The sequence below is a fragment of the Piliocolobus tephrosceles genome, chromosome 6 (assembly GCF_002776525.5).
Source record: "Piliocolobus tephrosceles isolate RC106 chromosome 6, ASM277652v3, whole genome shotgun sequence".
Classification (NCBI taxonomy): domain Eukaryota; kingdom Metazoa; phylum Chordata; class Mammalia; order Primates; family Cercopithecidae; genus Piliocolobus; species Piliocolobus tephrosceles.
In genome coordinates this window covers 7,452,622-7,469,175 of record NC_045439.1, presented here as the reverse complement: position 1 = coordinate 7,469,175, position 16,554 = coordinate 7,452,622, and the positions used below count along the sequence as shown (strand labels likewise).

At 50.5% G+C, this 16,554-nt stretch overlaps 1 long non-coding RNA gene across 1 annotated transcript in view; it reads right to left on the bottom strand.

Annotated features, from left to right (window-relative positions):
- The window catches only part of LOC111538157, a 69,714-nt gene that overhangs the window by 29,658 nt on the left and 23,502 nt on the right, over window positions 1-16,554 (bottom strand). The window lies entirely within an intron of this gene.

Sequence of the window (16,554 nt, the reverse complement as noted above, 5' to 3'; positions counted from 1 at the left end):
GTCGAATGGGGATGATACTGACTCTTGGAGTTGGCATGAGAGTTTAACGGGACAGTCTATTCAGATGTCTCACATGGGGCCGAGCACACAGTAATTACTCCTCAAATGTCAGATCCTTTGCCTTCGACGAAAATTCCAGCTGGATCCTCTGCAAGCCTTTGCTAATGGGCCAAAACTGTAGCCAAGGAGAACTCCTGAACAATACTGTTTATTTATACAGTGGGAAGATTGAAATCATTATGCTTTGACTGGCAGGAGTTATTTATAGGCCTTGTTCCCAGTGAGCTGCTGGGATCAGGGCTCTCCCCAACACATTTACCAACTCCCCTGCCTGGCCATGAAACCCCATGGATATCTGAGTGGGCCTCTGCTTCTCAACCACATGAAAGCGGAATTCCTTCCCGGTTCTATTAAACTAAAATCACTCCCTGCAGTAAACAAGGCACGAGAGGGAGGAGGCCAGAGAAAACCCTCCAAAAATGACGGGGCGGAGCTGAGCGGCAGGAGCAAATGCCAACATCCCTCTGTGCAGCTAAGTGTCCTGAGCAATTAGGGATTCCAACCCAAGGAGCCAGATCTCCCTGTGAGTCCACCATTACTCCCAAGTGTTGATGGAGCCCAGAGTCTGGAGAAAGCACTGCAGTGAACATTATGGGTGTGAATGGATGAGACTTGGCTGGAAAAGATCGGAAAAGGGCATGCCAGGTAGGGGAATCCACACGGGCCAAGGCAGGTTGGCTGGAACATTGAGGCGCTCGGTTGGGTAGAGCATGGGAGAAGAAAGAGCAAGCAGTAGACATTCACATGGAATCCACTCAGAATCCTGGCACAGAGGAGGTGTTCGGTAGATGTTGACTGGCTGGACATTGATAGACTTTGAGTAAAATTAGGATGAAAGGGGGAGGTCTCTGGAAGATATAGGTGGCAGCATTCTTTTCCTCCTCAAGTCTAGCCATCTCCCCGTGGTCAGAGGTGCACAAAGCTGATGGCTCCGGCGCGGGAGGAATCTGAGCCCCCACCCCCACCCCACTCCTGCACAAGTCTCTTCTGCCTCCCCACCAGTCAAAGACATTTCCAGAGGGCCCAGGAGAGCCCCTCTGGAGCTTATACACGGAAAATACCTTATGCCAAGTTTTCAAAGTCAGGGCATCGAGTAAAACCCAGGCTGTTTCTCCAAATCCTTTCTTTAAAAAAAAAAAAAAAAAAACTTTAAGTTCCACATGTATTTGAATTCAGGGGAAACTCGGACCACATGTTTTTAATCCATCAACACTTAAATCATCAAAATGCTATAGGCCGATGGTTTGGAGGCCAACAGGAACACCAGAGTCTTTTAAAGACTTTCTTCTATTTCTCTAGCAATCAGGAAGTACTCGTTTTCCAAGAGGAAACCAAATTTTGACTCCAAAGGGGCTGCTGCATTTAGTTCCAAACTCAGCACCCTCAAAGGCCAAGCAGACTCAGAATTTGGCAAAAGCTGCTGTTGCAATCACCGCAGAGAAAGCATTTGCAGTCCAAGGAGCTCCACGCTCCTCTGCCCTGTTCTGCTGCAGACTCTGCCCTGGATGCAGCAGGCAAAGGGGGAGGAGGAGTGGCTACAGGCTGGGAGAGAAAGGGCCAGCGATGGTGGGAGTTGGTACCAGGAACTGCTGGCAGACCCAGAGGAAAATGCAGATCCTGGCTCTACACATGGGACCTGATGCTGCCGCCCACCACACGTGGCCCTGGTGGGGAGCATGGGACACTCCATCTCTGCGTGGTCTTTGGGAGAGTGAAAGTCAACATCTATTCCACCAGACTGTGGAAAAGAGGAAATATTCAATAAGAGGGAAGTAAAATAAAACAAAGCAAAGTACACGTAAATGCATGCCAGGAAACACACTTATCCAGGCCAGACAGAATTCCATCAGATTTTACCAAAATCTTGCCCCTAGCAGTCATCGTACCTCCATTCCAAATGCCTACCTATCCACTGTGGCTCACTGGCTGGAATAACATTGGCAGGGATTCTGCAACTCACCCAACCAAATGGTGAGTGAACAAACGTTGAAAGCTCCCTGTGGAGCAAAGAACACATCGTTTCTAGAGCTTAACGTGTCATTAACAAAACTACATTTCCAGCGGTTGATATGAACCACTAGAGCCTCTTTGCTAAGAGATGATAACAATAACAGCAATGGTAACTAATAATGGCGTGTCCCCATCCCCCTGAGATTTGTTCTGTAGGCCTCTTCCTGTGTGCCCCATACTGACATCTCCTCAAAGCAGGGGAGAGATGGTGACTTATGACAGACACATCCACCCCTAGCCATGCTGGTTTGAGAGGGATAGATCCCACGCAGGCACAATGGGCAGGAACATGTCCCCATTGGTGGCCAAGCTGAGGTCTGAATGTGTAACACTGCCCTGCCTACCCATCCCCAGCCGACATCACCTCACCTCCTGCAGCTACACAATTCTCGGGGAGGTTATCCCTAAGGAGTAAATTGCAGTCTGACTAAATGGATAACAGCACAGAGTTATGCTGGAGTCAGACAGTTGCAGTTGGATTTCTGGCTCCACCACCTCTGAGCTGTGTGACCTTCATCAGGTTACTAAATGTCTCTGTGCTTCAAAACCCTCTACTGTAGAATCAGGATAATAATAGTTTCTACTTCATAAGATTGCTGTGAGGCCAGGTGTGGTGGCTCATACCCATAATCCCGGCACTTTGGGAGGCGAGTGGATCACATGAGGTCAGGAGTTTGAGACCAGCGTGGCCAACATGGTAAAACCCTGTCTCTACTAAAAATACAAAAATTAACTGGGCGTGGCAGCGGGCACCTGTAGTCCCAGCTACTCGGGAAGCTGAGGCAGGAGAATCGCTTGAACCCAGGAGGCGGAGGTTGCAGTGAGCCGAGTTCATGCCAATACACTCCAGCCTAGGCAACGGAGCCAGACTCTGTCTCAAAAAAAAGAAAAATAGATTGCTGTGAAAATTAAATTAGCTAGTACATGCAAAGTATGGAGACCCTGGCCGGCATCCAGTGCCTCTCCCATGTGTCTGCTATCATCATCATTCTTAGAGGACCAAAGAGTAACATAATCTGTGAACACACACAAAAACACGTGGCACAAAGTTAGCTCTCCACAAACATCAGTTGTCTTTCCTCACACCCCTGCATGTTTCCTACCAGTCAGGAAGGTTTGCATCAATGGCAAACTCTGCAGTTCCAGGGAAGCCTGAGATCATGGAATCCAAACACTGAGGTGGCAGGGGAGCAACAGTGGGGTGAGGTCAAGTGATCATGTCCAAATACTGCCTTTGGGAGATTTTGCCTTTTTTTATTTTTTTTCTTTTTAATTTGCCAGCAACACTTCAGTCTCCAATGCTTTGAAATCTCCTGGGAAGATTTTCCCACTGATGTCAGTTGCCTGTCTCCCCAGAGCTAAAGATGCAGAGAGAAAATCCTCTCAAAGGTCTGGACCACCCACAATGTGCCCTTGGCCAAGCAGCCCCTCCTGTCTGCTAACTGGGGCTTGGGGAGGAGGCCAAAGGAAGGTGGGCCGGGCAGGAAAGGAAGAAAGAGAAGGCGATGAGGAGATAAAAGGGAAGTGGGGCCAGGAGGAGTTCCAAATCTTAATCCTTTCTTTCTGCTGGCCTGTCCAGAAATGAATCATAGTTACTTGGTTAAAAGATGTTTTCAGATCCTGGAAGCAAGGTTAAGTAAAAACAATAGGTCTTAGCTCGGGGGGAAAGGAGGGGCAACATCGTGTGTAGGGACAAGAACTGTCCCTAAGCATCAGAGTCAGCCCTAGGTAACCCCAAGGAGCTGAGAATTTTCCTGCCTTGAAACTCTTAGGGGAACAAAGAAGTGTCGCAAGGGTTATTGTGTCAGGGAGCGAGAAGTCACTCTGACAGTTGGGAACGGCTCTGACCAGAGAACAAGAAGATGGGATGGCAATTACCGTGGATCTTGTCTTTCCTGTTGCTGCAGTGGAAATGCAGACGGGTGCCAACTGGCCGGCTCATTTGTATGAAGATGAACTAAAGATGAACAAGACTCCTCCCTGCCTCCCCCGGGGGCTTCGCGCAACAGGACAGACCACAACATCCAGGGAGCCCAGGCTGAGGAGAGAGAACCTGACAGCCCAAGTAGCAGCTGGAAGCAGGGACTGCAACCCCATCCAAACCCCAAGTTCATGCCTCCACACTCCAAGTGTCCATGGTCACAGGAGAGGGGCCAGGACGGGCACTCAGACCCGGGATTGAACCCAGCTCACTGTCTACATGGACTGTCTGGGCCTCTGTGTGCTCACTGGGGACCCCAGGAGAGTCACACACCTTGGTTGTGGTGAGGGACGGTGAGAGTGTGTGTCTAACTTCGGGACACCAGGCCCAAAGTGGGCCTGGAAACAAACAGGTGTGCAGACTGGAGCTCAGCCTTCTTCTTCTCGAAGTCTCAGAGCCCTGTTTCCCAAAGAATCTTTGGCCTTTGGTGATTTGGAAAAGAGAGAGGGAAAGTGAGCGAGACAGAGAGACAGACACAGAGGGACATGGGGTGATAGAGATACACAGGAAGAGAGAGAAAGGAAAGAGAGGAGAAGGGAAAGCAAGGGAACGGGAGGGGAGAGGAGGGGGGGGGGAGGGAGGGGAAGAGAGGGGAGGGGAGAGGTGGGGAGGGGAAAAGGCTTCCTGTGGTCCGACAAATTGGGAGACTGAAGATTTGGGCAGAATTCAACCTCCTGTTGTGGAGCAGGTGCTCTCCTGGTCTGCAAATGCCAGCTGGCCTTGTCAATCTCCAACAGGAGGCAGAGTTTGTGTCTGCATGGTTTGTGCACCCTTGGTGGTGAACGCACCATGACAAACCCTGGGGGGCGCTGTCACTCCTGTCAGTTGGACCACTGGGGCCCCCACAGAGCCCCTGCGCCCCTCACAGGTGAGCCTGGCCACAGTGGCTGGAAGGAGCTTGTGGTAGGATCTGGCCAGACTGGGTTCCAGTCTTGGTCAGGCTACACCAAGCTGGACCATGCCAAGCTGGACTGTCAAGAACAGTCAGGACAAGTCATCGTGAACAAGATGCCTTAATTCTCTGTGTGCCTCAGTTTACCCTTCTGAAAAGGTGGAATAATAAAACCCAGTTCCTGGGGGTATTTAAGACAAAAAAAAAATGAACTGATAGATGTGAATAGTTAACTGTGAGGCTCACAACCTAGAGGGTAGTTCACGCTGGTTCAACCCCTCCTGAGGCCATCCCCATGTGATGCGGGCAGGGGTGTCAGAGGAAGGATGCTGACCAGGGATATTTGGTGCTTAAATGGGAGGCAACTGTGTGGAACTCTTACCTCATGCTTCCCAGAAAGACCATAGCAGGTCTGGACTAGGGAGCCAAAACCTAGCCCCATTTGGGCTGGGAAAAGGTCACTTTTTGAAGCTGCACTTCCCCATCTGTCGTCTGTCAAGCCTAGGTCTATGAGGTCCTACCTCCCCCCACTGTGTGGGGGGAACAGACAGGGAAGGAGAACACACCTGCCAGCCTCAGAGGGCCAGAGAGGCCGGGAGGGAAAAGGGTGTTTCCTGAGGACCCATGCAGGGAGCTCACCAGACATTTACATGGGGCAGCATTTGCTGAGGATGCCCATTGACCCTCTCAGCCTGCATTGTAGAGTCAGGCCTGGGTGACCACTCAAAGGCAGAGGTGATGGTGTGTGAGAAGATAAACGAGATGGGAAAAGAGTCTCACAAACATGACCAAATGGTCAATCCATCCATCAGTGCAGAAGGAAGGCCAAGATGGATGACAAAGTCCTTTCTCCCCACCTGGAAAATCTTCCATATTTTATAACTTGGCATGTCCTCAAAGCCCTTCAGATGGAATCACAAACTTGTCCAGTCCCGAGCCACAGGGGTGCAGCTCGAAGAAGTGAGACCCACCTTCTTGAGGCCACTTAGCACCTCGTGCCCTGCAGGTAACCTGAGTGAGGCCCCCAAAGAGCAATGAGGAGAAAAAAGCGGTTCTGGTCAGGAAATGCTGAGTTCAAATCCCTGCTGCACCACTTCAAAGCCGAGGCCTCAGTTTCCTCACCTTTCTGAAGGAGAAGCTAACACTGGCATCTCAGGACAGTCATCAGGTTGATGCACAGGTGGGAACAGGAGCACCCAGCTCAGGCAGCCACATCCCCACCCCCTACCCCCAGCTTGGAAGCCAGGAGCTTAAATCCAGGTGCTCCAGTCTGGAGATTTCTCAAATAACTTTAAACAGAAATATGACTCCACCCAGCAATCCCATTACGGGGTATATACACCCAAAGGAATAGAAATCATCCCACCCTAAAGACACATGCACTGGTATGTTATCACAGCACTATGCACAATAGCAAGGATAGAGAATCGACCTAGCTGCACGTCAACAGTGGACTGGATAAAGAAAATATGGTACATATACGCTATGGAATACTATGCAGCCATAAAAAAGAATGAAATCATGTCCTTTGCTACAACATGGATTGAGCTGGAGGCCATTATCCTAGGTGAATTAGTGCAGGAACAGAAAACAAAATACCGTATGTTCTCACTTAAAAGTGGAAGCCGAACATTGAGTACACATAGACACAAAGAAAGGGACAACAGACCATGGGACCTACTTGAGGGTAGAGGGTGGGAGGATGATGAGGATTGAAAAACTATCTTTCAGATATTATGCCAATCACCACCTGAGTGACAAAATAATCTGTACACCAAACCCCCACAACCTGCAATTTACCCATGTAACAGAGCTGCACATGTACCTCCCAAACCTAAAATGAAAAATTAGAAAGAAAAAAAGGAAATACATCTTAACAAAAAACAAACAAAAAAAAAACAACAACATGCTGAGCCTCCCGGGAAAGTCCAAGGGCCCTGTCAAAGGGATTGGCAAGCAGTTTAGGCGTTTCCAGGAAAAAAGGGGACCCAGCTCGAGGCCACAGAAAGCTCAGTCCCCAACCCTGAGTCAGCCTTGAGTCATGAGCTAAAAACACGCCTTTGCCAACTGCAGCTCTCAGCAGCCATAATTAATACGGGACTGATGAAAACTGTGTTTTTCACTCAACGGAGGAGGGTATTTCAGGTAATTAGGCATAACCTCATGTATAGGTAATTTGCCTTTTCACATCAGCTCTGGCCGCCATGTCTGGCCATGTCTACCTCCAAAAAAAAAAACTTACACCAACATTTAACTGGCAAGATGTGTTTGATTTCAAAGGATTACTCTTCCCCTGTAAGTATTTTGAGTGCAAAATGTTAAATACACAAACACCCTTAATTAGTTTGTTCTAATCCGCTGACTTGAGCCTCTCTAAGAGAATCTTTGCACTTGGTCTTTGCAGCCACCTTGCATTTGCTGACGGCTCTGCTCTGAGCTCATCTCCGAGCAAAGCATTCCGTAGACTGGAAAGAAGTGGAGAGGTTTGTGTTTTGATCTATCATTTTTCATTCATTTCTTCACATCACAGCTACTGGGAACCCACTGTGCACCCTAGACGAGGAGCAGAGAACTCAACTTGGAGAAATTTAAAATTGAGATGGATGGCAGAGACCAAGTCTGATCCCTTCCTTTTACAGATGGGAGCCCTGAGGCCCAGCCTTGCCTAAGTTCACCCAGCAAGTTAATGGAGGAGCTAGGAGTAGAAGCTGGATCCATGCCTCTTGGCCTGCTGAGGAGGCCACAGAAATCCTAGCCGTGACCTCCCCCACTTACGAGGGGCAGGAGCAGCCCCCCAGTTTCTCCTGGGCACATCGAGACCTCTGAGTCTGTGCAGAGACCAGGGATGCGCCCGCAAGTGGTTGCTTGCACAACAAGGTCTTCCCCGGCCAGGCCCCTGACTAACCACCGATGCCGCAGTCTAAGCCCTGCCCCAACTGCAGGACACTCCTGGGAGAGGTTCCCCAGGTTCCCATGACTAAGGCGGTTCTCCCAGGACAGCTCTATTTTTCACACTGTGCCGATGTCGCAATGCCCAGCCAGATGAAGCAAGAGGGACATTCGATGTCTACCCAACATTTCCAGAGAAGCTCAAAGAAAACTGCCAAAACCCAGAATTCCTCGGGGCTAACTCCCAGCTCCCCTAATTCCCCAGCCCTTTCTTCAGCATCGAAATCCCCTTCCTTTCCTTTTAACTCTAACGACCTCGATGGAGCAGTGGAAACAGCAAGAGCCACGTGTGCTGGCCGAGCAGCTCCTGGAGCAGGGCAGGAGGCCAGGCCCGTGACACCAGGATCTCGGGGTATGGCTGGGGGTTACCGTCTGCCTCATTTTACACCTAAGGAGACCGAGGCACAGAAACTTTAATGGATTTGCCCAAGGTCACCTGAGGAGTGATTGGCAGACCTGGGTCTGGAACCAAAGGTTTCTCTGATGATAACGTTAAAAATATGAGCTAACCATGAGCATTCCCTCGTGTGGCACAGGTTTGAGTCCTGGCTGGGTTATTACTCACTGGATCCTCACAACAAGCATATAAGGTAAGAAGCATCAGTGCCCCATTTTATACCCGAGCAAACTGAGATGCACACAGGTGAAATACCCTGCCCCGGTCACTCTGAAGTGAGGGGCAAAGCTCAAACCCAGCCTCCCCATCACTACAGAGAAAGCGCCGAACTTCTCTCCAGGTGGCTCCACCATGCCCTCTCCACTCATGGGAGCTTTGGGTCATCCCTGCATGCTCCTGGGAGGCTCCCTTCTCCTAAGGTCCAGGTTTCCATCGGTGAAATGGAATCCTGATGGCTCCCTCATAGCATACAAGATGACAAGGACCTGATATGAACTTGTGAAATCTGTCTTCTCCTCTCTTTTCTTGTCCACCCCCAAATCCACATCTCACTCAAGCCATACATGTCCCGGAAGCCCAGGTTAGTCATACCCATCCCCCAGACACAGTGAAAGGAAAACAATGAATGGTAAATCTAAAGCCAGAGGGGCCAAGTCCAGGCTAGATCACGGGGCTGTTGGGTGGCCCCAAGCAAGCCCTTCCCTGAGCGGGTCCACTGTTCTCATCTGTAACATGAGCCCGTGGATAAGAGCAATCACATGTGTCCCTTTCAGTGTTACCAGGTTAGGGCTCTGAAATTCAAAAGATGATTTTAAGCCACTTGCTTCCTAATTCAATAGACCAGAGGTATCAATATGTTCATTTCCTCCTCCTCAAGAAAAGACAGCAGAAAACCTTTCATTGAGCAGCTAGGATGTGCCTGACACATGAAAAATACTCAATTAATATTAGTTTAGCAAACAAAGGAATTCATTTGTTTCACTGATTCGTGCATTCCCTCACGAATGAGTGAATGAATGAATTAGTGAATGAATGAATGAATCAATCAATCAATCAATGAATAAGAGTGAGGGAATGAATGGATAAGTGAATGAATGAATGAGGGAATGAATGCAAGTTCTATGCCCAGGTTTGGTGCTCTCAGATCCAAGCATGGAGCTCTCATAATCAAGGTGCACTGCCTCTGGCCCGGAAATCAACTAGCCTCTCACCCTCGAGGCACATCTATAAACATCTCTGCACCTTTGTTTTCCTCTTTGTAAAAGGGACCCATTGAAGCCTACATGAACCAGGTCCTTGTGTGGGTTCAACAAGGTGCCTGGCCTGCAAGTCAGTGAGCCTGGCTGCACTCAAGAACCAAGAACCACCCTTATTATTTATTTTATCATAAATAGGTATAATTTAAGGCTGAGAGTAGTGAGCCCTGTTCGAGGAGGTTAGAAAAAGTATTGTGGAGGTTGACTGGAAACGGAAACCAAACCTTCTTCCAGTCGGGGGATGGCATCTGAGCAGAGAGCTGACTTCAAATGGGATTCATAGTAAGGTGTGGATGTAGGAGAGGGAAGGTTCTAGGGTGGAGAAGAGCAGGAAGGACAACAGAGAGAGGAATAATCATGGGTTGCCTAGCAGAGGGGCTGGTTCATCTACCATTCAATGGAGCATTTGGCAAAGGTGAGCTGAGGACCTACTAGCACAGCTTCCCCACACTGAATAGGCAAGACTTGCTGCTGGCCTCACAAATCTCACGGTCTAGGGGGTGCATAGACAGCTCTGGCCACCACAAGTGTGCCCCGTATTGCAGCAGGGAGTGGCCTGGGAGAGGGAGAAGTTTGCACTGTAGTGGGAGGTTGACAGCCCAGTCACAGGGAGCCGTGACTCCCAAGTTAGGGAGGTAGAAAGACCTTCCCTTGTTAGCAAAGGGAGCCATGGAGGAGTTTGGATCAGGAAAGTAGTACAAGTGAAAAACAGCTTCGGAAAGATGAAGGTCACAGCGATTCAGACAAAACATTTGACACAAAAGAATCCTGAAGAGACAAAGAAGAAGACAGCTTGAACAGGATTCCAGGTGACAGCTCGAGGTAGAGAGGAAAGGATGACAGAAGGCATGAGCAGGGAAGGGAAGGACAGAAAGATGGTGGTGAATGTAAAATAAGACAGCTGTGGGGTGGTGGGAAGGAGGCCAATGGAGTGAGGGAATGAGGGGCGCTCAGGCACACCGGACCCACAAGGAGAAGCAGGCTGGGAGGGCAGGTGCGGGGCTCAGGTCGGGACACATCGCATTTTGAGCTAGGGGTGGGAAACCCAGGTGTCACGTCCCACCAGCAGTGAAATGTGGGAGACTCGCCCCAGGTAGAGATCAGGGCTGCAGAAGCTCCTAGGGTACCACCTGTACCCGGAGCAGGGAGTGAGTATCTTCAGTGTCCCTGGGGCAGGAGTCAGGACAGCCCAGGGCTGGCAGTGATGGGGCCTCCTGGAGATGCCACCAGCCTACACTCTGATTTGAGCACTCACCAGCCCTTCAACCTCAAAATTAAAATCTCTTACCATTAAAATGGGGTTTTTGTTTTTATGTATATAAATACTATTTTTGAGACTCTCTGGAGGCCTCATGGTCTAGTTCCAAAGCAAGGGAGCTCCTCAGCTTCCCTGTATCGTGAATTCTCAGGCTGGGGGATATCGATGATTTGAACTGGGTCACTCTTTGTGGAGGGCTGCCCTGTGCCTTGTAGCATGTGTAGCAGCATCCCGTGCCTCTCTTCACTTGATGCCAGTAACACCTCCTGCCCCTCAATTATGACAACCAGAAACGTCTCCAGACATTACCAAACATCCCCTGGGGGCAACACTGCCCCAGCTGAGAGGCACTGTGCTGTCACTAAGGACACTTTCATGTCTTTTCCTACTTGCTCACCTGACACACTCATGAGATTTCTAAGACATCTGATTAAACAAGAAATAAATATTTCTAAGAAATATTAATAATAATAATGGCTAGGGCTTCGTGGTCAGACCCCAAGACAAAGCTGCTCTGTTGCCCAGGACTGTAAAGCATCAGGCAAGTAGCTGAAATTCTCCTCCACCCCAAGGGTGTTCATCTGCAGAATATGGGGGGAGAGAGAACAAATGATCCCTCGGGATAAGGGGGCTCCCACCCACACAGCTGGCCAAGAAGAGAGTAGACAAGGCCCCACCTCAAGCCAGGGTCTGGGCCATGAAGCCGCTACCATTTTTCTGGCTGGAGTCCCCGGACTCGGTGACTCAGCTGGCAAGGATACTCTCGCTTACGAAAGAGGGTGGTTCGGGTGAAGCAACAGTTGGAGCCTGCACGAAAGGCAGAGAGCTGATCTGAGCCTTTTGACTCACTAATGGAGAAGCCCTCACTTTCTAGAAATCTCCACATTCACCAGTGACAGTTACGTCATGTGTGTGAAGGGGAGGCAGAGGCTTTGGCGCTTCCCTGTCCAGTTTGCCTAAGGGTAGCCAGCAGGGACGGGACGGGAACTAGTGAGTGTTTACGCTATTCACAAGGCTCACCCTGAGAGCTCAGCCCCGGCCCCACGAGGTCTCAGGTGGGCGGCAACCCCAGGCCATGGCAGCCCTTCTTGGGAAATGGCTTGGCCAAGGCCATATCGTCCAAGGGCAGGTATTTTTCAGGTGGGTGGGAATGGGCATGGACAGGAAGAAGCTGGCCAGCGAGACAGTCATAGGGTTACAAAATTGGGAGGCGCCTGAGAAATCCTACATTTGCTACAGGCAAAGCTCAGGCCCACAGAGGGTGGAGGAGCAGGGATCCTGGCGAGGTGAGGAAGATCTCATTACAGCACCCGTTTCTCAGATGAGGAACTAGAGACTAGAGAAACCAAGTTCGTATGCTGAGAGCTCAGCTAGTCAGCGGCACAGCTGAGATTTGACTTTGAAGTTGATCCCACTTCCCTGAACATGTTTCCACCTGGCTTTAAAAAGGGGCTTGGCTGGAGCCATCTCCCCGAGCTCTGAGCTCCGGCAGAGCCTGGGGTCAAATCCTTTTGAACTAAGTCCCACCATGTGTGCGACCCAAGTAATCCCACCTGGCATCTAGACCCACTTCCGCCGGGCAATACGCATGGGAAAGAGGCCATTCGACAGCGCAGCACGGCCAGTGGGTCCAGTCAAGACGTGAGGCACGTTAGAGTCATTAAAAATCATTAGGATGGTTGGGTTCTGAGGTCAGATAAGCAGGATAAACACTCCGGAGAAACTAGTTCTGCCTTTTCCTGCAGCTGCTCCCACTCATCCCAGCCAAGCACTCAGCCAGCCAGACTCCCGGGAACCTGCCGCTGAGCTCCAGGGGCTTATTTAAGATCCAGGGTCCGCAGGCAGGTCCCCGCTCTGCTTCAACTCTGGAGTCACACCTTGAAAAGCATGTGGGAGATTTGGTTCATTTGGAGTGGGCTTTTACACACGGACGGGATAAAAAGGCCCACCTAAAGAAAGGTCCTTGGGTCATTTTACCTGAAGACAAGGAAGGGACTGAGGTTCAGAGTGGTTGTGTAACTTACCTGAGGGCATACAGCTTGGTGAAGCCAGAATGGTCAAAGGCCAGGACTGTGTGAGCCCACACTTGACCTGCCCACACTGCCCCTGAACACCCTTCAGTCCCCACACAAGCTTCCGCTCTTGAATTTGGCAGTCTGCAAACAGACCTTTACCCAAGCCTGTATCTCAGGTCTGTTATATACAGATGCAAATGGAGAGATGTACTCTTAAATCACTCTGGGTGCCTCTGTCCATCCGTCTGTCACCACCACAGGGGCCTTAGCCACAAGGGCAGGGACCACGTCTTAGCGGGACTAGCTGCTCCCATGGCTCCATGCACCCCACATTTTACACATATTATTTCTCATTCTCGCAGACAACCCTGCAATGGAAATATTCTTATCGTGATTATATAAATGAGAAAACCGAGGGCTACGGAGCTGAAATGACTTGCCCGAGGTCACAGTTAGTAAATTGCAGGGACCTCTTGGACCCGAGCTTCCTCTTTCCCACAGCTCCAAGCCTCCTCTCCACTTTTTCTGTATAATTGGGAGCAGCCCCAGACCTCACACATAGGAGGTGTTGACTACTTGTTTGCAGAATAAATGAATGAGTGGGTAAACGAGCAAAATGACTTTGAAAACTTAAATTGCTTTATTTGGGTTTTCAAAGATGAGTCCATCATGAGGCTATCGGGAAGAAAACAGACTGTTGATTAAATAGTCTCCTGGATTTCTGAACTCAGTGAAAACAATTTCTAAATAATTTTGTGACTTTTGAGCCATTCTTAAACAAACAACAAAAATATTTTAAAGTTGATTTCGAAGCCAACTTTTCTTTCTTAAGAGATGGGAAACTAATGTTCACTGAGTAGCTGCTGTGAGCACACAGACCATCCTGTGTGTATCAACACACTTGATCGGGTTCACAGCAACACTGCAAATGGGCATTAATGCCAGTTATTACCAGAGGAAAAGACCAAGGTTCAGAGTGGCTGTGCAACTTTCCTGAGGACATACAGCTTGGTGAAGCCAGGAAGGTCAAAGACCAGGACTGTACGTCCACACTTGACCTACCCACACTGCCCCAGAATACCTCTCAGCCCCCAAACAAGCTTTCTCTCTTGAATTTGGCAGTCTACAAAGAGACCTTTCTCCAGCATCACCACTTATCCAGTGGACCTTCCAAATGTGGGCTCAGGACACCAGAGAACACACCTATAATAAATTAATAAAGAGAAAGACCCCAAAAGTCTACAAAGAAGCTGTTTTGTTTTCAGCATCCATCATGTTTGGTGTCACTTCAATAAAATAAAAGAGTCTCTTGTAGTTTTAGTGTTGGCTTCATTTGGAATGGCAGGTGGAGGGTGGGGAGGAGAACCCAGTTTCTTCAGTATGAAGGATCACAATATCCAACCTTGCCTCTCTCCACAAATGGGCCTTCACCCACAGAAAAAAGTTTCCAGCAGAAGAAGGAGGTTCGCATCCGTCAGTTTTTCTGGGGGCTCTGTGGCAAGGCTGCCGGTTCGCCCTGCCATGCTGAAGGCATGTGCTCAGATCTGTGCTCGTGTGAACAACTGCACCCAGCGTCCCAATCAAGCAATCCCTACCTCCATCCCACACCCCACTCCTGCTCCAGGACCTGCAAAGGCAGGCAAAGGAGTCTGGGCATCCCAGCCCCCCAGGGTCTGCCTGCAGCCTGTCAGGGGAGTCCTTGGCGAATAGCCATCCTGACGACTGCTAGAACCTGGCTACTCCCTGAGTGTGCAGTATTGCTGAGCAAATTCCCAGCTTTGGAACTGGGCAGACAATCCCCTTGTGTTTTCCCACCTTCCCACCCTGGCTGCCAGGAGCTGGCCCAGTCTTGGAGATGCTGAATAGGCCATTTGTTGTGAGATCAAAGGGCCACCTGCGGGAAGCGCCCCACCGCCTGGAGCAGGCCCAGGCTGCGTCCTGCCCCATTGCCCGCCACCCTGCCTGCCAGGTCCCGGGCCTTTTCAAACAGCCCACCTTGGCCAGGGCATTGCTCCACCCCCACCGCCTACTCGCATTTCTCTTTCTAACAGCACCTAACCACCTTCCTCAGATACCACGTTCTCCAAAGTCTCCCCGTTTCCAAGTTCGCTGTTCCCTCTATTCGGTACACTCTTCCTTGCCTTCTGCACCCAGATAAGACCCAAGCATCAGCCCAGGCGGAAATCCTTCCCTAGCCCCCGTGATTGGTTTAGGGCTCCCGGGATGTGGAAGGAACACCATTGTCACTGCCAGGTGGGCCCCCAGGCCATGCCGGCTGGGCTGTGAGCTTCCTGAGGACACAGGGCTGGCCCCAGAGCACCAGGCACAGTCCTTTCATGGTTGGCATCAAATGCTGGTGGACTGAGAGGGGAGGCAGAGGACTCGTCCATTGCTTCTCCTCCAGGGCGGAGCAGGTAGTAATAGATGAATGGGCATTGTCGCAAAACATATCTGGAAACAGCTTTGGATAAAAAATACCACAACTCAGGCCTCCAGAAGCTTCTGCTCTTACTGCTCTCATCAGTGTCATCCTTTTCAAATGCTGATCTGGTCACAGAGCGCACACACCCCACCTAAAGTGGGATAGGGTCCTTCTACCAGTGCTTTTGGGGTAGAGAAGGAATCTTTACTCAGGCCCGGATGCCCATCATTTTGGCATCAAGGCATTTAGTGTTTGCTAGCTTTCTATTCTTTCCCTCTTTCTCACTCCATCCCTGAGTCCACCCAGGATGTCGCTGGGTCACAGGCCCAGCCACTCATTTAACAGGCCTGATCTCACCATGTCACATCAGCCAAGGGCCAGGGTGGGAGAGGATGCCAGGGGGTTTCCAGTGAGCACCGGGTGGTGTGGGATCCCTGGTGGGTCGGATAATGCCCTTCCAGCCCACCCCTCCAGCACATCTCCTGCCTCTCAACTACCACTCTCACCACTCCAGCCACAATGGCCACCTCCAGGGCCCCTCCCTCAGGTCCTTTGCACCTGTGCTCTCCCCTCTAGTGATGTCCCTGCCCTACCTGGCCTTCTTACCTTCACATCTCCACCCCTGGTCTTCCTGACCAGGGAAGACCTCACTCCTAACAGCATCTCCAGCACTTACTAGTGATGCTTTGATTAATGGCTAGCTCCTTCACTTACTGAAATGGAAGCTCCTTGGAGCAGGACTTTGACTGTCTGATCCGTGCTGCTGGGCATGTATACGTGTTTAATCCGTGCATGTGTGTGAATGGTCATTTCGCAGGGCAGACAGTCTCTGTAAAGTGGGCTTTCGGTGACTCTAGGAGGCTTTCGTGTACTTGATCATCTCCACATCTGTCTGCCTCTTTCACCTGCGACCTCCCAGGGGCACAGGGTATGATTTGTTCACCTGCTCCCCTAGCCCTGAGCACAAGGCCCATCTCATTGGAGGTGCCCCCAGAGCCTGTATTTGAACAACTAAAGGAACAGCGGCCACTGTGCCAGAATAGTCCGTGAACCCCCTGACATAACATCTTTGTCCGCTGCCCAGGATGTCCCAGCAGCGGGGCCAGCCCCAGCCTGGCAGACCTGGCTCTTCCTGCCTTATTTCATTTTCCTTTGGCCCTGCCTCAGCTCTTCCAGTCCCACCTGACCGCGTTGGGGTGAACTGTGGCCAGTGGCACCATGGAGCGATGGGACCCACTCTCACCCTCAACAAAATGTGCACCTGACTCTTGATGCAGGGGAGCGGCCTGGAGGGGAATCATCTAGCTCCACCCT